This window comes from Capricornis sumatraensis, chromosome 10 (assembly GCF_032405125.1).
Source record: "Capricornis sumatraensis isolate serow.1 chromosome 10, serow.2, whole genome shotgun sequence".
NCBI classification, from domain to species: Eukaryota; Metazoa; Chordata; class Mammalia; order Artiodactyla; family Bovidae; genus Capricornis; species Capricornis sumatraensis.
Window position 1 is genome coordinate 90,466,344 of NC_091078.1, and position 23,548 is coordinate 90,489,891.

Here is a 23,548-nt window from a genome sequence, read left to right on the forward strand (position 1 = left end):
GACATTCATCAAGAAAAACTTTGTTAGTGCTAAATTCAGCAGTTTATCAGATGGGATATATGAGTGACATATGGGTTTTAGTAAGAGTTGCAGATAATATACTTGATCTGGTGAACTTGTTAGCTAAAGTGGATTAAGAAGCTAGGGGTGTAATGTGACTATATGACAATATTTCTGTGGCAACTGAAGTGAGGATTGTGGTTATTTAGGTTTCTTGTCACATAATCAGCTGTGGCACTTCTTGTGTCACAAGTGGTTCTTCTTATGTAACATTTATCCCCACTAAGCTTTTCTATGGAAACTGAGTAGTAAGCAGTTCAGTACTGAGCTTGACCAAGTTGCTGCCTCGTAGATGTGCTAGTAAGTGAAAGAATATGACTTTGTGTTCAAGTGCTACGTCTAATGGTGAGGTTGATCTTCTGATTTTAAATCCACAAACCCAGCCTTGTCTTTGTGTTCAGGCAGATGTCTGCTGTCCTTCTGCATGGGGTTGACTGACCTGTAGTTGAGCTAATTTTCCGTTAAGAGATAGCTTGGTGTTTGATCAAATTCAGGCAGTTCAGTTTCACCAGGCATGGGAGGGATAGACTGGAGCATGGGAAGGCAAGAACTAGCTGGTAACTTTTCCCAGCATCACATAATTAGGAAGGGAAAGATTTTGATTTCAAACCTTGGCCATTGAATGCATCCCACTTCCCACTGTGAATATAATTTGAGTCCTGGGATCTAGTCAGGAATACCATGAAGTGGCTGAAATGTTTTCTTTGGCTCAAGGGCCTACCTAGGTTTATGTTACCCATCTTTTGAACTGTTATTTTATATGAGGCAAAACATGGCAGTCAGAATTATTTTTTCTCCCAAGATTATGTGTTCATTGCAAATTTGTGTCAAGCTTCGTTTTTCTAGTCAAGGCATTATGTTGGATCTTAGGCCTTGAAAATAGGCCATGGCTCTTTTTGTGGCTACTAAGAAGAATTAACAACAAGAAAAAAAAAATCCTACCTGTATCACCAGTGACATCTACAGCTCAAACACCGCTAACCACACATGGAGAACGAGGTATAAGGCATCTGACATGTAATAACCCATGAGTAGCATGAGTAGCCAAATTTCACAGATGAAAAAGCCATGTTTTAGAGAAAATGAACAGCCTGCCCAAGGTCCTACAGCAGGTATGTTGGCATTTGAGGTATGAACAGGTTTCTTCTCTGAAGTTCTTAGACTCCCTACTCTTACAGTCTGCTTTTACTGAAGATGATTCCTAAGTTCAGCTGGTTTTTCTTTCCATGCTGTGGAAATTATGCACTGAGTTTTGCATCTTTGAATAGGTTGAGGCAGATCATGAGAGCTCAAGAGGTCTATCTGATATTTTTAGTAAGCTGCAATATTGTACTTTGTGCTGTAAGGTAAGATTCATCCTTTTTACATGTATATCAGCCCTGCAAATGGGCCTCCAAAATATGTACCCTACAGTCAACATATGCCCTGTTTTGTTTTGTTTTCTTTTTTTTTTCTTTCCTGGGTTTTAAGTCTTGCCCTGAAGCCTTTATAGCAACCTGGACCATAACTCATTTAAACTTGCAAAGCCCTGTGTTTTTGATGTGCACTATCCACTTACAATATAAGAAATTATCCTTTAGCTTATTTTTTCTTGAGCAATTTCTTCATCTTCTCATCTTTCAGCTTAAAAAAAAAAAAAGCCTTGTCCCATCTAACTATTTTCCTTAAATAAGGGGAAAAAATGTGGGTTTTAAGTGATAGCCAGAAAAAGCAAAATGTCAAGTTAAATGTTAGCTCTGGATGATATATAGTAGATTTTTTTTTTAAAATGAACCTTTTTTTGCTCAAATTCTTCATATATGTGTTTGACTCTAAATGTTCAAGTTGTTAATTTGTAATTCCTGCTATGAACAGGTTTATTTTGTGTGAATATAACTCATGAATTTGAATTACAAATACCACTGCTTACCAAGCAGCTTTTTTGTGCACAGCACCATGGTGGGCCTTTCAGAAAAAGTGAGCGCTCAATCTTTAAGGGGCTAATGGAAGGAATAGGGCTCTTATACAAGCCAGGGTCTAAATACTGACCTAAGAACAGCAAACTGGGCTGCAAAAGCTCAGAGGATATTAAATAAGAAAGGGACAGGGAATGTTTTTTGGAGAAGATCGCATTTGAGAAGAGGCTTAAAAAAAATTGGAATTGCTTCCCTGGTGGCTCAGAGGTTAAAGTGTCTGCCTGCAATACGGGAGACCTGGGTTTAATCCCTGGGTCGGGAAGATCCCCTGGAGAAGGAAATGGCAACCCACTCCAGTATTCTTGCCTGGAGAATCCCAGGGATGGAGAAACCTGGTGGGCTACAGTTCACCGGATCGCAAGAGTCAGACACGACTCAGTGACTTCACTTTCACTTGAAAAAAATGGCATAATTTTGATAGAGGGTAGAAGGATTTTTTATAAACAGTAGAAACCATATCAGCAAAGGCAAGGAGGTTGGAAATTATGAGACATATCTGGAGAAGAACAAACCGTTCAGTTTGGTTGAGAGAAGACTTTAAAAACCAATAGAAGATCAAATGAAACCATAAGAAAGTGGGAGAAAAAATAATAGAGAAAAAACCTGAAATTAATGAAATAGAAACCAAACACATACAAGTTCAGTTCAGTTGCTCAGTTGTGTCCAACTCTTTGCAACCCCATGGACTACAGCACACCAGGCCTCCCTGTCCATCACCAACTCCCAGAGCTTACTTAAACTCATGTCCATTGAGTCAGTGATGCCATCCAACCATCTCCTCTGTAGTCCCCTTCTTTTCCTGCCTTCAATCTTTCCCAGCATCAGGGTCTTCTCCAATGAGTCAGGTCTTTGCATCAGGTGGCCAAAGTATTGGAGTTTCAGCTTCAGCATCAATCCTTCCAATGAATATTCAGGACTGATTTCCTTTAGGATGGGCTGGTTGGATCTCCTTGCTGTCCAAGGGACTCTTAAAAGTCTTCTCCAACACCACAGTTCAAAAGCATCAATTCTTTGGTGCTCGGCTTTCTTTACAGTCCAACTCGCACATCCATACATGACTGCTGGAAAAACCATAGCTTTGACTAGATGGACCTTTATTGGCAAAGTAATGTCTCTACTTTTTAATATGCTGTCTAGATTGGTCATAACTTTTCTTCCAAGGAACAAGCATCTTTTAAATACATACAAGAGATGTACTTAAAAGCGAGCACAAATTCTTTGAGGAGATTAACAGGTGTCCTGGTCAGAATCACTGAGAAAAAGAGGCAGACAAGTAAACAATATGAAAATTAAAAGGTGGCATCACTATCAATCTTCAGTTCAGTTCAGTTCAGTTGCTCAGTCATGTCCGACTCTTCACGACCCCATGAATCGCAGCACGCCAGGCCTCCCTGTCCATCACCAACTCCCGGAGTTCACTCAGACTCATGTCCATCGAGTCAGTGATGCCATCCAGCCCTCTCATCCTCTGTCATCCCCTTTTCCTCCTGCCTCCAATCCCTCCCAGCATCAGAGTCTTTCCCAGTGAGTCAACTCTTTGCATGAGGTGGCCAAAGTACTGGAGTTTCAGCTTTAGCATCGATTCCTTCCGAAGAACACCCAGAGCTGATCTCCTTTAGAATGGACTGGTTGGATCTCCTTGCAGTCCATGGGACTCTCAAGAGTCTTCTCCAACACCACAGTTCCAAAGCATCAATTCTTCGGCTATCAATCTTACTGACTTAGAAATATGAGAGCATGTAATTAACATTTTGAAAATAAAGTTGAAATTTTAGGTCAGTTCTTTTAAAAATACAACTTATTAAGACTGCATGAGAAATAGAATATCTGAGTAGGGCTATATATTAAAAACAAAAATGTTTCTATGGTTTGAAATCTTACCATCAAAAAATATCTAAAAAACCCTATAGTTGTAGATGGCTTCTTCAATGAATTTTTACTAGACATTTGAAGAAAAACTGTATCAGTCATACAGAAGCTATATCAGAAAATAGAAAACAAGTGAACACTTCTCATTTTATGAGGCCAGCATAATTTTGATATCAATACCCAACAAAGCCATTGCAAGAAAGGAAAATTATAGGCAGTCTGTCTCAAACACCAGTGCAAAATATCCTAGTGAACTAAACCCTGTGGAAATGACCAAGTTGTACTTACTCTGGGAAGGAAAGTTTGGACTAATATTTGTTTATCAATCAATGTTATTTACATTAGCATGATAAAGGAGAAAAATTAATATAATTTCAGTGAATGTGGAGAAAGCATTTGATAAATGTAACATTCATTCATGCTAACAAAAATAAGCTTTTATCAAACTTAGAAGGAGATTTTCTAATCTGATTAAGAGATAGCTATAAGAAAAACTTGAGCAAGTATCATATTTAATGGTAAAATATTTGAAGTGTTTATGATATAAGGAACAAGACAAGAATGCTTATTACTATCACTTCTCCTCAACAATATTCTGGATATCCTGGGTATAAGAATTGTAAAGGAAGAAATAAACTCCTTTTATTCACAGGCACCATAAGTGTGTGTGCAAAAAATGTGAATCCATATATAGACTACTATATTAGTAAATGAACTTGAACAGCTGGTCACTGTATAAATGTGAATCATCTACATACCAGTAACAACTATGAAATGAAATTTAAGAAACAATATAATTTAGGATGGTATTAAAAAATCCAAAATATCCTAGAACAAATCTAACAGTGGTGAATAAGACCTAATTATAATAGATTGTATAAAACATAATTACATGTGGAATAACAAAATATTTGAAGCAAATGAAATAGCTATCAACAGTGCAGTGGATGAATAAATAGTGAAATATTCATACTGTGAAATGATATTTGGCGAGAGAAGGACCAAGCTATTGCTTCATGTAACAACATCATTGAATACCCCCAAAACAGTGTGGAAAGAAGCCAGACACAAAAGAACACACACAATTTGATTCTGTTTATTTGTGTTCCCAAAATAGGCAAAAGTAATCAATGGTGTTAGATGTCTGCATAGTGGTTAATCTGGAGGAAGAAGGAGGGTGTGGAGGTTGGGTGAGGGCTTGAACAAAGCTTTTGGAGTAGAAGTAATATTCTGTTTTATGAAATGATTTGTATGTAACCAGGTGTGTTTGCTTTAATCATAATTCATTCTGAAAACCTATGATTTGGCTACTTTCCTATGAATAGTGTACCTTAGTTAAAAAATTCATTGAAAAATGAAAAAGTAAACAGTTAAAACAAAAAAATGCTATTAAAAATTGGGTAAAGGATTTGAATAAGCATTTCTCCAATGAAAACATACAAATGGCCATGAAAAGATGTCCAATGTGATTTGTCAAAGGGAAATGCAAATCTAAGTGGCAGTTAGATACAACTTATCCCCTGCCCCCATGATGGCTAAGATAAAAAGACAAGAAATGTTCGGGAGATGTGGAAAAGCCAGGCCCTCATGTGTTGATGATAGGGATGTAAAATAGTTCTGTCCCTTTTAGAAAACTATTTGGCAGTTCTTCAAGATGTTAAACATAGTTATCAGACATACCCAACCAAACTAAAAACATGTTCACACAAAAACCTATCCCTACATGTTCATATTACAATTATTGGTAATAGCCAAAAGTCTGAAACAAGCCAAATGTTGCTTATCTTGTGGGAATAAACAAAATGTGGCATAACTGTAGTAAAATGTTATTCAGCAGTGAAAAAGACATGAAAGATTCAGTTCAGTTCAGTTGCTCAGCGGTGTCCGACTCTTTGTGACCCTATGAATCACAGCACACCAGGCCTCTCTGTCCATCACCAACTCCCGAAGTTCACTCAAACTCATCGAGGTGGTGATGCCATCCAGCCATCTCATCCTCTGTCGTCCCCTTCTCCTCCTGCCCTCAATCCCTCCCAGCATCAGGGTCTTTCCCAACGAGTCAACTCTTCACATGAGGTGGCCAAAGTATTGGAGTTTCAGCTTTAGCATCAGTCCTTCCAATGAACACCCAGGACTGATCTCCTTTAGGATGAACGGGTTGGAACTCCTTGCAGTCCATGGGACTCTCAAGAGTCTTCTCCAACACCACAGTTCAAAAGCATCAATTCTTTAGCCCTCAGCTTTCTTCACTGACCAACTCGCACATCCATACATGACCACTGGGTAAAAATGGCCTTGACTATCCAGACCTTTGTTGGCAAAGTAATATCTCTGCTTTTCAGTATGGTATCTAGATTGGTCATAACTTTCCTTCCAAGGAGTAAGTGTATATAATTTCATGGCTGCAGTCACCATCTGCAGTGATTTTGGAGCCCCCCAAAATAAAGTCTGACACTGTTTCCACTGTTTCCCCATCTATTTCCCATGAAGTGATGGGACCGGATGCGATGATCTTCGTTTTCTGAATGTTGAGCTTTAAGCCAACTTTTTCACTCTCCTTTTTCACTTTCATCAAGAGGCTTTTTAGCTCCTCTTCACTTTCTGCCATAAGGGTGGTGTCATCTGCATATCTGAGGTTATTGATATTTCTCCCGGCAATCTTGATTCCAGCTTGTGCTTCTTCCAGCCCAGTGTTTCTCATGATGTACTCTGCATATAAGTTAAGTAAGTAGGGTGACAATATACAGCCTTGACGTATTCCTTTCTAATTTGGAACCAGTTTGTTGTTCCATGTCCAGTTCTAACTGCTGCCTCCTGACCTGCATACAGGTTTCTCAAGAGGCAGGTCAGGTGGTCTGATATTCCCATCTCTTGAAGAATTTTCCACAGTTTATTGTGATCCACACAGTCAAAGGCTTTGGCATAATCAATAAAGCAGAAGTAGATGTTTTTCTAGAACTCTCTTGCTTTTTCCATGAGCCCGCGGATGTTGGCAATTTGATCTGATACATGCTAAAACATTGATGAACCTTGAAACATTATGCTAAGTGAAAGAAGCCTGCGGTGAAAGGACACATCTTATATGATTCCATATATATGTATATATGAACTGTCCAATATAGGCAACTCTATAGAGATAGAAAGTAGATTAGTGGTTTCTATCAAGAGATAGAAAGTAGATTAGGAACTAGGGGGAGAGGAGAAACAGTTGTGACTACTAACATGTACAGCAGTTTGGGGTGATGAAAGTATTCTGGAATTAGTTGGTGGTGATGGTTACATAAAGCACTGAATTGTACACTTTAAAAGAATGAATTTTATGGTATAGTATATCAATAAAGCTATTGCTAAAAAGTGAAAATATTACAAACAAAAGGATCAATAACTTTGATTATTTAAGGATTAAAATATAAAATGAGCTATAGAATAACCGACTAGGAGATGCATTTCTGAAGTTTATGGTTAGTTAGTTCAGTTGTTGAGTCGTGTCTGACTCTTTGCGACCCCATGAATTGCAGCATGCCAGGCCTCCCTATCCATCACCATCTCCCAGAGTTCACTCAGACTCACGTCCATCGAGTCCGTGATGCCATCCAGCCATCTCATCCTCTGTCGTCCCCTTTTCCTCCTGCCCCCAATCCCTCCCAGCATCAGAGTCTTTTCCAGTGAGTCAACTCTTCGCATGAGGTGGCCAAAGTACTGGAGCTTCAGCTTCAGCATCATTTCTTCCAAAGAAATCCCAGGGTTGGTCTCCTTCAGAATGGACTGGTTGGATCTCCTTACAGTCCAAGGGACTCTCAAGGGTCTTCTGCAACACCACAGTTCAAAAGCATCAATTCTTTGCGCTCAGCCTTCTTCATAGTCCAACTCTCACATCCATACATGACCACAGGAAAAACCATAGCCTTCACTAGACGGACCTTAGTCGGCAAAGTAATGTCTCTGCTTTGAATATACTATCTAGGTTGGTCATAACTTTTCTTCCAAGGAGTAAGCGTCTTTTAATTTCATGGCTGCAATCACCATCTGCAGTGATTTTGGAGCCCAAAAAATAGTCTGACACTGTTTCCACTGTTTCCCCATCTATTTCCCATGAAGTGATGGGACCAGATGCCATGATCTTCGTTTTCCGAATGTTGAGCTTTAAGCCAACTTTTTCACTCTCCTCTTTCACTTTCAAAAGAGGCTTTTTAGCTCCTCTTCACTTTCTGCCATAAGGGTGGTGTCATCTGCATATCTGAGGTTATTGATATTTCTCCCAGCAATCTTGATTCCAGCTTGTGTTTCTTCCAGTCCAGTATTTCTCATGATGTACTCTGCATAGAAGTTAAATAAGCAGGGTGACAATATACAGCCTTGACATACTCCTTTTCCTATTTGGAACCAGTCTGTTGTTCCATGTCCAGTTCTAACTGTTGCTTCCTGACCTGCATACAGATTTCTCAAGAGGCAGATTAGGTGGTGAGGTTTATGGTTGTTAGTTTTAATAAAGAGGTTATATTTATTAGTTAGAAATGAAAGTTTGGGGTAAATAATGTACCATTAATTCTAGAGATTCTTGACATTAATTCTAGAAGGGGAGATTATATAGGATTTTTTCTTTTGCCCCCTGTGTTCTTATGTTTTCAATAATGTGCATTCATCATATAGGGATGATCAGGAATTATTATTTAGGAAAAACAGCAATAAGTTTTTTGAAAGGGATTCAGGATTGGGAACATGTGTACACCCATGGCATATTCATGTTGATGTATGTCAAAACCAATACAGTATTGTAAAGTAAAATAAAGTAAAATAAAAAAAGAAAAGTTAATAAAAGAAAAATCATCTATCAAAAATCTTAAACAGTTTTTTCTGATTTCTTTTGCTGAACTGAAGACTCCAAAGTGGAGAAGGTTGTATTATATATGGAAATTGAGAATCTCATTCTGCCACTTATTGTTTCTCTGAAGTCCAGCTTCCCTTCTGTGAAATGGAACCATGATACCAGGCTTCGTAGAGTTGTGATGGGGATTAAAATGGATTAAGGCATGGGAAAATCCTGGCATACATTAGATACTCAAGGAATTCTCTGCTTGTCCATCTAGTCCTTTTCAGTCTGGAAATGGAATTTTACCTGTAAAAAAGAGGAGGTACCTTTGAGCAAGGACCGCTGGAGAGAAAGAATTTAACAAGCTTATTTCAGGCAGAGTCTTAGCTCTACATACACACACACTTTACATGTGGAAAGATTTTAAAAGTATCTTTGAAATAAGAAATCAGTGGAGAAAAAACAGTAACTCCCAGTAGGCCTGTGGTATAATAAATGATCTGGGACTTTGTTGGGCCCTTGGCAAGTCACTTGTCCCCTCTGGCTCTCATATTCTTATTTGGCAAATGAAAGGATTGAACAAAGTGTCCTGCTTTAAAAATTCTACCAAATCTGAAGGATTGGTGACTGACAATTTGGACCCTCAAAGGGACTGCCTGGGGAGTCTGAATTGACAAGGCATTCTTGCACTTTAAATCTTTGCTTTGTTTGCTCCCTCGTGGCCAGCTCTGCCCAGGCCAGCAGCCCCTGCCTTCTCCCTTGTTGGTGCTCAGGTTCCCAGCTTATTGTTTATTTAGGGACTGCAATTTCCTTATTGGCGTGTGCCCCCCTCCAGCAGAGTTGAGAAGTCAACCACAGGCCTCAAGTGAACCCCCCTTCAAGTTTCAGTAATGATAGTGTACCAGCCGTCTCATGCCTCATCCCTAAGGCATGGTCCAGTTTCCACATCCCTCAGGCCACGCTGGTGACTTGGGGTGGCCTGAATTCCTCTGCTGCCTGTTGCTTTTTCCATGAGATAAGTGTTTTGAATGTAGAAGGATTTGTGCTAGTTTTGGAGATCCTTAGAATGAGGTCTCAAACCAGGACTATTGGGGACTTCGGGGAAGTGTTAAAAGAAATGGAAGAGCAAGTTCAGGTTCTAGAAAGCCAGAAGGAGAACTTCTTCACCTGATCTTTTTCCAAAGAGAGTTGGAAGGGAACAGAGGTGTCAGGTGTCCATCTTTATATTACTGTCTGAAATGCATTCACAGTTTTGCAAAGTAATATTTCACTGAATTTCTGGGAAATTAGCCCTGTTTGTATTCAGATGTTTGTGAAAGATGACATGGATCCATTCTTGGGAGGGCAGGCTGCAGACATCGAGGGGCTACCTTTGTCATCTGGAAGCAGTTTCTTAAACTTCTTCCTCCTTTACTTCTCTTCTAGCATCGTCATTATTTTCTTTTGACCTTGCTCTGTGATCTTTAAAGGCTAAAAGTACTATGTGGAAGAAAGAACCAAAAGAGACTTGCTTCTAGGTCGTTGACTGTCTCTCAGTCCAGTCTTTCCTGAGATTATCCCAGGGACAGCAGGGTCCCAGTGTGGCTTTCTCACTCCTAGTCAAGGGAAGTTTTATGGAAGGAACCATCCTAGTTTATGAAAGATGTTTTTTTAAGAATGATTAGAGATGAAAATTCAGGTGATACAAAGAAATGCTTCATGATCTTATGAAGCAGACAGTCTCCATTTGGAGAACTGCAAAATAGGGTGGAAGGTAGGAAACTTTCCCAGGATAAGGAATAAAGAACAAGAAGGAGAGAAAAAAAAAAATCCGATTTGCTGGGACCTCATAGTCCACCTTGTTTGAAGTAACGATAAATAAGGAAATAAGTATACAGTTGGGTTAGTGTTTGGGGATTGGCTGACTGGATATGCTATGTTTCTGGTCCAGTAGAACATTAACAGGGACATGAAAGTTAACGTATTTTGGTTTGTTGATGTTGCACCCTCTTGAGCCCAGAAAGTTATTTCAACAAGAGAAAATCTTAGGCAAGTTAATTACCTTTTGTAGGTATTGTGACCTATAAAATGGGTAAAATAAATACTTACTTCATAGGGTTATGGGCAAGACTAAATGAGATTTTCTAGCACAGTGCTTGTCTTAATTAATAATACACATGAGCTGATGTTGTTATTAATATTAACTTCATTTTTAAATACCAGAATGGAGAAACTTTGTTTGCTTCTGTCCTGTGCTATTCCTTTCTGTATATTCAGATAATCCAAGTATATTTATATTTTAACATAAATGGGAAAGAAAACATAGATAAAAAGAAAATCTTTTGATTCCCCCCCCAAACCTGAGAAACTTATAAATAAATACTGATTTTTGTGTCATCCCATCCTTAAAGGGAATGTCCTTGAAGGCCAAGTCATTGTTAAACACAGGCACAAGCAACAACAAAAAACTAGTTTCTGATGCACCCAGTCCACAGGTTGGTACTGGAGAGGCTCTATATTAGTTTGTGGCACAGACTTATGGATACAGTTTTGAATTAACCATTGCTCCCTTCCATGCATTGGAAATGTAAGAAACTTTCAATATTAATTAAAGCAGCTTTGTATGTAGGCATAGGTATAGCTATAATGATTGTAAAATACTGAAATACTTCTGTGGTTATCCCAAACCCTCAGAGTACACCTCCCACTCTAGCTTTTACCGCCAAATTCAGCAAAGAGTTATCCCCTGCTCCCGCAGGGACTCCAAGACCTGGTTGCAGTGGTCCAGGTGGCAGCTGTTCTGGTTGGTCCTTGCCCTGTGCAGTATTGCTGTTGAATGTCTCTGCAATCACCCTGACTTAAAACACTGGGGTTCAGTTTCCAGTTATAACACAACTCTATTGAAACTGCCCTCATGTCACCAGTAATACTCTAATTTTTTTCTTAGTCTTTAGTGTCTTCAAATCTTTGTTTGACCTTCTTTCTTTCTTGAAACTTCACTTGCTAATTTTCTGCAACTTTTTCCATCATTTCCATAACTTTTTCTTTTTTTACCTATCTTTCCTCTGGCAGTTATGCTGTTGGTTTTTCTATACTTAATTCTCAACTATATCAGAATTCTTTCACTGCTAGGCAAATGACCCATCATCTCTACTGTCTCAACTTCCATTTTAGCTTTTGTTTTTGTTCAGTCACTCAGTTGTGTTTGATTCTTTGCAACCCCACGGACTGCAGTGTGCCAGGCTGCCCTGTCCTTCACCATCGCTAAGACCTTGCTCAAACTCATGTCCATCAAGTCGGTGATGCCATCCAACCATCTTGTCTTCTGTCATCCCCTTTTCCTCCTGCCTTCAATCTTGCCTAGCTTCAGGATCTTTTCCAGTGAGTCAGTTCTTCACATCAGGTGGCCAAAGTATTGGAGCGTCAGCTTCAGTATCAGTTCTTCCAATGAATATTCAGGACTGATTTCCTTTAGGATTGACTGGTTGGATCTCCTTGCAGGGAGATCTCTTGATATCTTGATGAGATCTCTTGATCTCATCTCTCTCTCCTTGATAGTCCAAGGGACTCTCAAGAGTCTTCTCCAACACCACAGTTCAAAAGCATAAATTCTTCAACACTCAGCTTTCTTTATAGTGCAACTCTCACATCCATCCATGACTCCTGTAAAAACCATAGCTTTACAATACACACCATTATCAGCAAAGTAATGTCTTTGCCTTTTAATACACTGTCTAGGTTTGTCAGAGCTTTTCTTCGAAGGAGCAAGCATCTTACTTTCATGGCTGCAGTCGCCATCTGCAGTGATTTTGGAGTCCAGGACAATGAAGTCTCTCACTGTTTCCATTGTTTCTCCATCTATTTGCTGTAAAGTGATGGGACTGGATGCCATGATCTTAGTTTTTTGAACATTGAGTTTTAAGTAAGCTTTTTCACTCTCTTTAACCTTCATCAAGAGGCTCTTTAGTTGCTCTTTGCTTTCTGCTATAAGGGTGGTGTCATTTGTATATCTAAGGTTATTGATAATTCTCCCCACAGTCTTGATTCCAGCTTATGCTTCATCCAGCCTGGCATTTCACATGATGTTCTCTGCATGCAGGTTAAATAGGCAGGATGACAATAAACAACCTTGATGCACTGCTTCCCAGTTTTGAACCAGTCTTTTGTTTCATGTCCTGTTCTAACTGTTGCTTCTTGATCTGCATACAGATTTCTCAGGAGACAGGTAAGATCATCTGCTATCCCCGTCTCTTGAAGAATTTTCCACAGTTTGTTGTGATCCACACAGTCAAAGCCTTTGGTGTAAGTGAATAAAGCAGAAGTAGATGTTTTTCTGGAACTCTTGCTTTTTCTATGATCCAGTGGATGTTGGCAATTTGATCTCTGGTTCTTCTACCTTCTCTACCCTCACTTGGAGAATTTTGAGCATTGCTTTGCTAGCATGTGAGATGAGTGCAATTGTGTGTTAGTTTGAACATCCTTTGGCATTACCTTTATTTGGGATTGAAATGAAAACTGAGGTTTTTATTATTAACTTCTCCAAGGTCATTTTATTGCATTCTTTTTACCAGCTTATAAATAATTCCCAGTCAGAATCAAGTATACACTCTTAGCTTGATTCTGAAAAGTGCTTATCATTCATCTCCATCTTTCTTTCATTTCCTACTCCAGTGCAACTAAAAGTGATCCATACTTTTTAATAAGTCCTGTCTTATTCCTCCTTGATACATGTTCCATGCATGCATGCTCAGTCATATCCAACTGTTTGCAACCCCATGGACTGTAGCCCACCAGATTCTGCCGTACATGGAGTTTTCCTGGCAAGAATATTGTAGTGGGTTGCCATTTCCTACTCCAGAGGATCTTCCCAACCCAGGGATTGAACCCATGTCTCCTGCATTGGCAGGTGGATTCTTTACCACTATGCCACCTGGGAATCCCTACATAGTCCATACTTGTTCTCTTATTCCTTTAACTTATATTAATTAAATTTTAATTTCTGACTTCTCTGTGTTCTTACACAGGGCTATATCGAACTATATTTTGGTGTTATCTTTTGCCCTATTTCTTGTATATTATGCTTTCTAGTTACAAGTGACTGAAACTCTGCTATTGTATTTTAATATTCTGAAGAGTGTATGATTCATATGTAGCTGTATCTTGCTGTTCAAATGATGTTATAAGGACCCCATTATTTAGGCAGATTCTTACTACATGGTATCAAAGAAGACATCAACCAGCCACAGACCCTCCATATTTTTCTTATCATTCATAATCTCAGAAAAGGAGAGGTCCTTGATTTTGTCAGTTCCCTCAAAGAACTCCGCTTGGCCTTGATGGCTTAATGAATTCACCCCTGGATCATTCAGTGTCCAGAGGTGGTGCTTGTCACCAAAGGTCAGACTGGAAAACCCCACTAAAACCACAGGGAGTTGGGGTGATGTCGTTCCCAAAAGGGGAAGAAGTTGAGCAGATAGTTAAAAAGAGATAGATGCTACAGCTAGAAAGAGGAAGGAAGGGAATATTGATAGAGGACCTACTGTGTGGTAGGTATTATTCTGGAAGGTGTGCACCTTGTCACTCGTTTTATTCTCATCACAACCTCAGGTTATTATAGGATTAGCAAGGTTAGGAATATAGTCATTAAGGTGGATTGAAAATAGATGCTATTGTCTTCTACATGTGTATCTCACAGAACTGGGAGTGGATAGGGACTTACTATACTGTTGTTGGCCTATAACAGCAACCCTTTATTCTCCTGAGGGAGTTTCATGATAGATATTTTGCATACATTACAGAACGCTTGTAATTTTCATAACCTGCTCTTGAGCATGGTCTTATTTAAGGGGAGCTTGGTGTTTTGCCCAAAGGCATAAAAACCTGAAGCAGGATTTGCATTCAGGTTTATGACTCTCTAAGGGTTAGTTGGATTGTTTTATTTTAGCTCTGTTTGTTAGACACGAGTCTGTTAACCTCGACAACAAATTAATACATGGAGACGAAAACCTCAGAGGTCACAGTGTGTCCATCAAGAACCACTAGCGATATCTTCTCCCTGAGGGTCATTAGTAATGTGCCCAGAGACAGTACAGCAGAATGATGCATTCCTAGGGTGTGGATTTCATGAAGAATGAGTCAGAAGTAGGCCAGTGAGACCATGAAAAGAAGCATCAAAGCACCCTAACTGCTTTTACTTTGATCTAGCCCAACCTGATTCTGTGCTTGTACATTTTGTTCTAAAGAGTTAGATACCATCTGAATAAACAGACAAACAAGAAAACAACATAAAAAAAAAACAGCATGTCTCTTGTCATCTTCTAATCTAGGTCATCATCTTTGTATGATTTGATAAGGCTCAGGAAGAAGAGTTTTTGAAATTTTGTTTTTTCCCCTAACATGCCTTAGGCCCATGTTGACTTCTTTCTGGAGTACTTAACTTGGGCTCACATAACCACGGTGAACCCCACACAATAAATCCTTCAAAAAGCAGGGCATTACTCAGATAACTGAACTGAGGACTGCTCAGTTATGTTTGCAGCTACAACTAGATGATTTTTAAAAGTTAAGCCTTCAAGAGCCTCTGTGGTATCCAGTAATAATAGTCTAGAATTTTATTCTAAATAAAGTGTAATATAATTATGGAAGGATGTTAGAACATTAGATCACATCTTCTCTTTAAACCATCCGGCCCTATTTTTGTTGATTAATGTCCGTAGACTGTTACATGATCACAGAGAGTTCCATGCTTTTTTAAAAAAAAAAACAACAAACCCTTGTATTTTCTTTCTTGGCCAGATATTAAAATGAAACTAGTAATCCTTCCTGTAATTGAAAGGAAAGCACATTGTGACACTCAGCAATAACATAATTGTTACTTTTTGTGACTAAATGATACTTCTTTTTTGATGTTCCACCCACTCACCATTTCAGCATTCACAGTTCCTAGACAGGAATTGAAATCTGTTTCTTGGTGTTTAAGAGGAACACAATGTTTGACAAACACAAAAAGGATAATAAAGGCATCCTTACTGGCAAATTTTCTCCAGAAAGTTTACTCCTAGAGTTGCTGTACACTTCAGCCAAATTTGATATCTTTGGAAAACAGCCTCATGTTTTTCTAAATGTACTTGACCAGTAAAGTTGTTCTTGTCTCTTTTGCATTGATTAGTCTTGTCCTTTGTATATGCTGGACACCTAAAGTCATTTAAAATACCCAAGTCACACGAGGACCTTACGAAAGTGCAGACTCAGATTCAGTAGTTGTGGCCTGAGATTCTGCATTTCTAAAAAGCCCCCAAGTGATGTCAGTGCTGTTGTCTGTAGACTACACTGTGTAACAAGGATATAGACTGCACTCCATGGTAGAGAGGGAAGGGTGCCCATGTATCTTGTTCATATCTACCTGGTATCTCACACATCTGGTAAGGTGCCTACTACCCAGTAGATGCTCAGTATGCATTTGTTGAATGACTGAGAGAAATTCTTGTATCTAAATTTACTTTCAACTATAGCAGACATGTCCTAGAAAAATCCAAAGATTATATATATCCAAAGATGTTATATATATATAATAAAGCAGAGATGAAATAAATTTATTTTAGTCTTTCCACCTGACATTTATCCTCACTGCTATAGTCCCTGCACTTGTGTGCTTGCTAGTATTCATGGCTGATTCCAGAATTACCAGGCTGGGCTCATGGGGTAGGTGATTGCTAGGGGTTCACTTCCAGTGATTTATTGTTTGCCCATTAGAAGGGTGTCCCTGGTGGCTCAGACAGTAAAGAATCTGCCTGCAATGCAGGAGACCCAGGTTTGATCCCTGGGTCGGGAAAATCCGCTGGAGAAGGGCTAGGCTACGCACTCCAGTATTCTTGGGCTTCCCTTGTGGCTCAGCTGGCAAATAATTTGCCTGCAATGTGGGAGACCTGGGTTTGATCCCTGGGTTGGGAAGATCCCCTGGAGAAAGGAAAGGCTGCCCACTCCAGTATTCTGGCTTGGAGAATTCCATGGACAGAGGAGCCTGGCAGGCTTCAGTCCATGGGGTCACAAAGAGTTGGTCCTCAGATAACTGTTTAGCATCTTTTGGATGATGGGTATAAAATAGTCTTGGACATGTATCTTTCAGTAGGAGTTATGATCTGTATGTATAAAATAAAGTATTATTACAAGTATTTTATGAGTATGCGGAAAGAAATGACTTTAAGAGCTATTCAATTCAGACATTTTTTTCTAACTCAAGAAGAATAAAGCAAACACATTTCAGTTGTTTTTAGCCCCCCACAGAAATGTCCCCCCCCCCCACATTCCTGCAATCTTTAACAAAAATATATTATAAAAGCAAAACAATTTCATGCTTTTCCTATCCCAAGACTATTTGAAAAATGTCACCTGAGATACGGAGTGGCAAGTTCAGGGAGCATGGGAGTCTGCCTGTTCTCTCACTGCTCAGGGCTCAGAGCAGGCTCTCAGTAAATGACTTGAGTGACAGAAGCTGACAAGGTGATGTGAATAGTTAAGCCCTCAATTATTTTAAATTGGGGGTAATCACGGCAAGTTTTCTTTTGAAGAATCCAAATCATTGTTTTGACTCTTTTCTTCGGTATATAACCCTGAGCTTAACATGATCATTAAAGTTCTATTCTTTTCCCCCAAGAATTGACTTCTAGAGTAATAACACTGGAAAAATCAAAGTAAGTAGAATGCTTTGCTGTAGGACCTTGCAGAATGATTAATGCTAATATGCATTGGGAATCCCCAATAATCATTTCTCAAACTTACTTGACCCTGCAGACCCCTTTTCACAGAGCATTTGGTTTCTGTGAACTTCAGGAAAAGCTGTTTCTATTTCACTTTCTCCATCTCTAAGGAAGGCCTAGAATTATCTGCTTTGAGTGCTTGCTTCTTTGTGAAACACAATCTAGATGAGTATTTGAAAATCCCTACATAAATTATTTTGAAATATCCGTTATAGATAATATGTAAAGATATTCTGATGAAGATTCTTTGGTGATTGAGAATAAAATATTGCTCTACCTTCTAAAATTCCGTTTTGAGGATGCCTCAGCATATGTCTTCACTTAAGTTTTTTTCTCTCCGTTGTACACCAGTGGTTGAGTTACTGAGCACGTGAATTTTGTATCTGTTTTGAAAGTGAAAGTTATGTCCGAATCTTTGCAACCCTATGGACCATACAATCCATGCACTTCTCCAGGCCAGAATACTGGAGTGGGTTGCCTTTCCCTTCTCCAGGGGATCTTCCCAACCCAGGAATTGAACCGGGGTCTCCTGAATTGCAGGCTGATTCTTTACCAACTGAGCTATCAGGAAAGACCTCTGTTTTGAAAGGCAATGTTTATGTACCACATTGAGCCATATCAGGAGATGCGAGATAGTTTTCTTCCATAGTCTTCCTTAAATATATATTTTTTAGTGATTTATCTTAGTTTTAGAGATTTTTGAAAAAGAAAAAAAAAATTGTTCTCTTTGAATTCCTGAAACTGAAGCAGTGGAGCAGCTGTAACCATGGCAGTCATTTTCTTTGCCTTAATTTTTCATGCTTATATTTTCCATGTCTTTTTCTGGCTCAGCATTTTGAATATCTTCTTGGGCAGAATCAATGCACCATCTAATATGTTTGTATTTTGCATCTTTTCTCTTCCCTAGATCTTGCTGTTATTCTTCCATCTCCTTTTCTCCATGCTTGTGATTTTGGTTATGAGTTCTTGAAATAGACTTCTTACTGTAAGAACAGAAATATCAATAAGGACAGAAAAATAGATCTTTATTAAAGTAACTTCTACAATATCCATTTCTCTTTCATCTGTTTTCTTTCATTACTTTCTTTTGATATTCTTGGACATCTGTGATTAAAAGAAAAAAGTCTGGGAGGAAAAAGAGGCTGCTTAATTTAAAAAAAATTAGTAAAAGTTAAAATATTATTTTAAAAATATGTTTTACTAATTTGGTGAAATTTTAACTTAGATATGTATAGATCAAAAGGATTTTCTCTATTTCTATGTGATTTCACTCTGATCTTTCTGTAGCAATGTGTAATTTTTAAAGGTCCAGTGAAAAGCTCCTTTTAACCCATTTTGAAGTTAGCAGTTGTGGTAACTGCTAACTAAACTCTTAGAAGTTGACTGAGAGGAAAGCTGAGGGTTTCTTTTCTCCTTGCCTACATGATTGAGATGAAATTTTAACAAATGCTACCAAGAAATAAAATTTAAACTATGGGACTACAAAGTATATTTCAGTACACACATATATTTATATGTGTATAAATATGTGTATAAAGGCTTTCCTAATAGCTCAGATGGTAAAGCATCTGCCTGCAATGCGGGAGACCTAGGTTTGATCCCTGGATCGGGAAGATCCCCTGGAGAAGGAAATGGCAACCCACTCCAGTATTCATGCCTGGAAAATCCCATGGACCAAGGAGCCTATTGGGCTACAGTCCATGGGGTTGCAAAATGTCAGACACGACTAAGAGACTTCACTTCATACTTATGTATAAATACATATGTATACATGTAAATATGTGTACACATGTATACATATAAATATGTCAGTTTGGACTTGAATCTGAAATCAAAGGAGATTTTATATTAAAAATATTAAAATTAAGGAATCCAAATTGGAAAAGAAGAAGTAAAACTCTCACTGTTTGCAGATGACATGATCCTCTACATGGAAAACCCTAAAGACTCCACCAGAAAATTACTAGAGCTCATCAATGAATATAGTAAAGTTGCAGGATATAAAATCAATACACAGAAATCCCTTGCATTCCTATACACTAATAATGAGAAAGTAGAAAAAGAAATTAAGGAAACAATTCCATTCACCATTGCAACGAAAAGAATAAAATACTTAGGAATATATCTACCCAAAGAAACTAAAGACCTATATATAGAAAACTATAAAACACTGATGAAAGAAATCAAACAGGACACTAATAGATGGAGAAATATACCATGTTCATGGATCAGAAGAATCAATATAGTGAAAATGAGTATACTGCCCAAAGCAATTTACAAATTCAGTGCAATCCCTATCAAGCTACCAGCCATATTTTTCACAGAACTAGAACAAATAATTTCAAGATTTGTATGGAAATACAAAAAGCCTCGAATTGCCAAAGCAGTCTTGAGAAAGAAGAATGGAACTGGAGGAATCAACTTGCCTGACTTCAGGCTCTACTACAAAGCCACAGTCATCAAAACAGTATGGTACTGGCACAAAGACAGACATATAGATCAATGGAACAAAATAGAAAGCCCAGAGATAAATCCACACACATATGGACACCTTATCTTTGACAAAGGAGGCAAGAAAATACAATGGAGTAAAGACAATCTCTTTAACAAGTGGTGGTGGGAAAACTGGTCAACCACTTGTAAAAGAATGAAACTAGATCACTTTCTAACACCGCACACAAAAATAAACTCAAAATGGATTAAAGATCTAAATGTAAGACCAGAAACTATAAAACTCCTAGAGGAGAACATAGGCAAAACACTCTCCGACATAAATCACAGCAGGATCCTCTATGATCCACCTCCCAGAATTCTGGAAATGAAAGCAAAAATAAACAAATGGGATCTAATTAAAATTAAAAGCTTCTGCACAACAAAGGAGAATATAAGCAAGGTGAAAAGACAGCCTTCTGAATGGGAGAAAATAATAGCAAATGAAGCAACTGACAAACAACTACTCTCAAAAATATACAAGCAACTTCTGCAGCTCAATTCCAGAAAAATAAATGACCCAATCAAAAAATGGGCCAAAGAACTAAATAGACATTTCTCCAAAGAAGACATATGGATGGCTAACAAACAAATGAAAAGATGCTCAACATCACTCATTGTTAGAGAAATGCAAATCAAAACCACAATGAGGTACCACCTCACACCAGTCAGAATGGCCGCGATCCAAAAATCTGCAAGCAATAAATGCTGGAGAGGGTGTGGAGAAAAGGGAACCCTCCTACACTGTTGGTGGGAATGCAAACTAGTACAGCCACTATGGAGAACAGCGTGGAGATTCCTGAAAAAACTACAAGTAGAACTGCCTTATGACCCAGCAATCCCACTGCTGGGCATACACCCCGAGGAAACCAGAATTGAAAGAGACACATGTACCCCAATGTTCATCGCAGCACTGTTTATAATAGTCAGGACATGGAAGCAACCTAGATGTCCATCAGCAGATGAATGGATAAAAAAGCTGTGGTACATATACACAATGGAGTATTACTCAGTCATTAAAAAGAATTCATTTGAATCAGTTCTGATGAGATGGATGAAACTGGAGCCGATTATACAGAGTGAAGTAAGCCAGAAAGAAAAACACCAATACAGTATACTAACACATATATATGGAATTTAGAAAGATGGCAATGACGACCCTGTATGCAAGACAGGAAGAAATACACAGCTGTGTATAACGGACTTTTGGACTCAGAGGGAGAGGGAGAGGGTGGGATGATTTTGGAGAATGGCATTCTAACATGTATACTATCATGTAAGAATTGAATCGCCAGTCTATGTCTGACGCAGGATACAGCATGCTTGGGGCTGGTGCATGGGGATGACCCACAGAGATGTTATGGGAAGGGAGGTGGGAGGGGGGTTCATGTTTGGGAACACATGTAAGAATTAAAGATTTTAAAATTAAAAAAAAATAAAAAACTAAAAAAAAATTAAAAAAAAAATAAATAAAGAATAAACAAACAGAGGCTGAAGCCAGCAACCAGTGCGGTAGGGGAAAGTCTAGGTGGTATTCTGGAAGCTAAGCGAAGAAAGTTTATCAAGCAGGAAAGAGCGATCAACTGGGTTAGAGGTTGCTGGCAGGTCAGGCAAGAGACAGGCTGAACATTGACCTCTAAATAGGGCAGAATTGAGATTACTGGAGACTTTGACAAGAGCAATTTCAGTGGACTGGTGAAGGCAAAAGCCTGAAAGGAGTGGGTTCAAGAGAGTGTGGGAGGAGAAATCAGAACAGTACAGAACTGTTCACTAAAGACACTAGGCATAGGAGTACCTGTGATGTGGTTACTCTGGATTGAAATGTGCTCTAAGGGTAATATGCACATCAGATTAGAATTTGTAAAAGAAAGTCTAGTATCTTAATAACATTTGATAACAATTACATGTTGAAATGATACTATTTTGGACATGTTGGATTAAATAAAATACATTATTAAAATTAAAAAATAAAAATAAAAAAATAAAAAGCAGGAATGTTGAATATTTCTCTCACACTTAACTTACAGGTAAATTCTTGTAAAAATTGTACTTAGATATTTGTAAATGCTAAAAAATTTGTATCAGTAAAGAGCAGAAATCTACATTAATGTTTTAATAGATTAATGATTAATGTTTTAATAGATATCTTTATATTTTAAAGAAATAGTCTTTCATGGGAGGTAAATAAAATAGTTAATAGTGGGTATATTTGAGTGATGAGATTGGGGTGGATATCATAATTATCTATGTGACTTTTCAAGTTTTCTTTAATGAGCATGTCTTAATTTTATAGTCAGAAAAAATGTCAATTTAAAATGACTCTCATTTATTTATCAGAGAAGGCAATGGCACCCCACTCCAGTACTCTTGCCTGGAAAATCCCATGGACAGAGGAGCCTGGTAGGCTGCAGTCCATGGGGTCACTGAGGGTCGGACATGACTGAGTGACTTCACTTCCACTTTTCACTTTCATGCATTGGAGAAGGAAATGGCAACCCACTCCAGTGTTCTTGCCTGGAGAATCCCAGGGACAGGGGAACCTGGTTGGCTGCCGTCTATGGGGTCACACAGAGTCGGACACGACTGAAGTGACTTAGCAGCAGCAGCGGCGGCATTTATTTATAAAGGCTCTTATGAACTTGTAAAAGTTCTTTTTCCATAGCCTTTTCATTATTGCTGCTCTTTTTATCTATGGAGTTAGCATAGCTTAGAATTCAAATGAATCACTAAGAAGGACTCCCTACATTTATCAGCTTGGCCTGCTATAAGAAAATACCACAGGCTGAGTGGCTTAAAAAACAGAAATTTATTTTCTTGCAGTTCTGGAGGCTGGAAGTCTGAGATCAGAGTGCCAGCATGGTTGGATTCCTGTGAGAATCCTGGCTTTCAGACAGTCACCCTCTTGCTCTGTTCTCACATGGCAGGGAGAGAAAACAAGCTCTCTAGTATCTCTTCTTATGAGGACGCTAAGCCCATCATGAGGGTTCCATACTTATGACTCTTTCTAATCCTGATTACCTCCCAAAGGCCTCCTCTCCATAGTGCAGGCTATAAATAAAAACATGATGGTTATCATTGGATGATAGAAATGTAGGGAATTTTCTCCATTTTTTGTGAATTTCAAGTATGTTACTTTTATAACTGAAAAGATACAATAAATACTATTTTAAAAGGAAAATGAAATGCTTACAGAATGGAATGTAATATTCCATAATAATGTTGCAAATTTCAAAATCATTTTCTTTCATCTTCTTGCATTTTTTTTTCTTTTTAAGAATTAATAAGTGTCTTCAGCACTTAGAGCACCCAGGTATGGGAACAGAGTGGAGCTCAGTAAGCTGCTTCTGCTGGTTCTCATTTTTCTACTTTTAACAGTGATGGCAATGTTCATAGTAATGAAACATGCCATTGGGCATGTAATATAGGAAAGTAAAATAGAAAGTAGCTACAAAATCAGGACAGACATAATTGTTAAAGTTTTTTTCTGAGTTGTTGTAAATAGAATAGCCCATTCATTGTCTTTACTTTTAGAACTCTTTAGTTTCTTAGATTCTAAAAAGATGAATTGGTAAAAAAAAAAAAATGAGTTAGTGGCTCATTTTTCATTAACTTCCAATTGCAAATGTAAT

At 38.4% G+C, this 23,548-nt stretch overlaps 1 protein-coding gene across 1 annotated transcript in view; it reads left to right on the forward strand.

The window, feature by feature from the left end:
- ERC2 (ELKS/RAB6-interacting/CAST family member 2) overlaps positions 1–23,548 on the forward strand; it is a 773,878-nt gene that overhangs the window by 272,510 nt on the left and 477,820 nt on the right. The gene's annotated exons all lie outside the window — the stretch shown is intronic.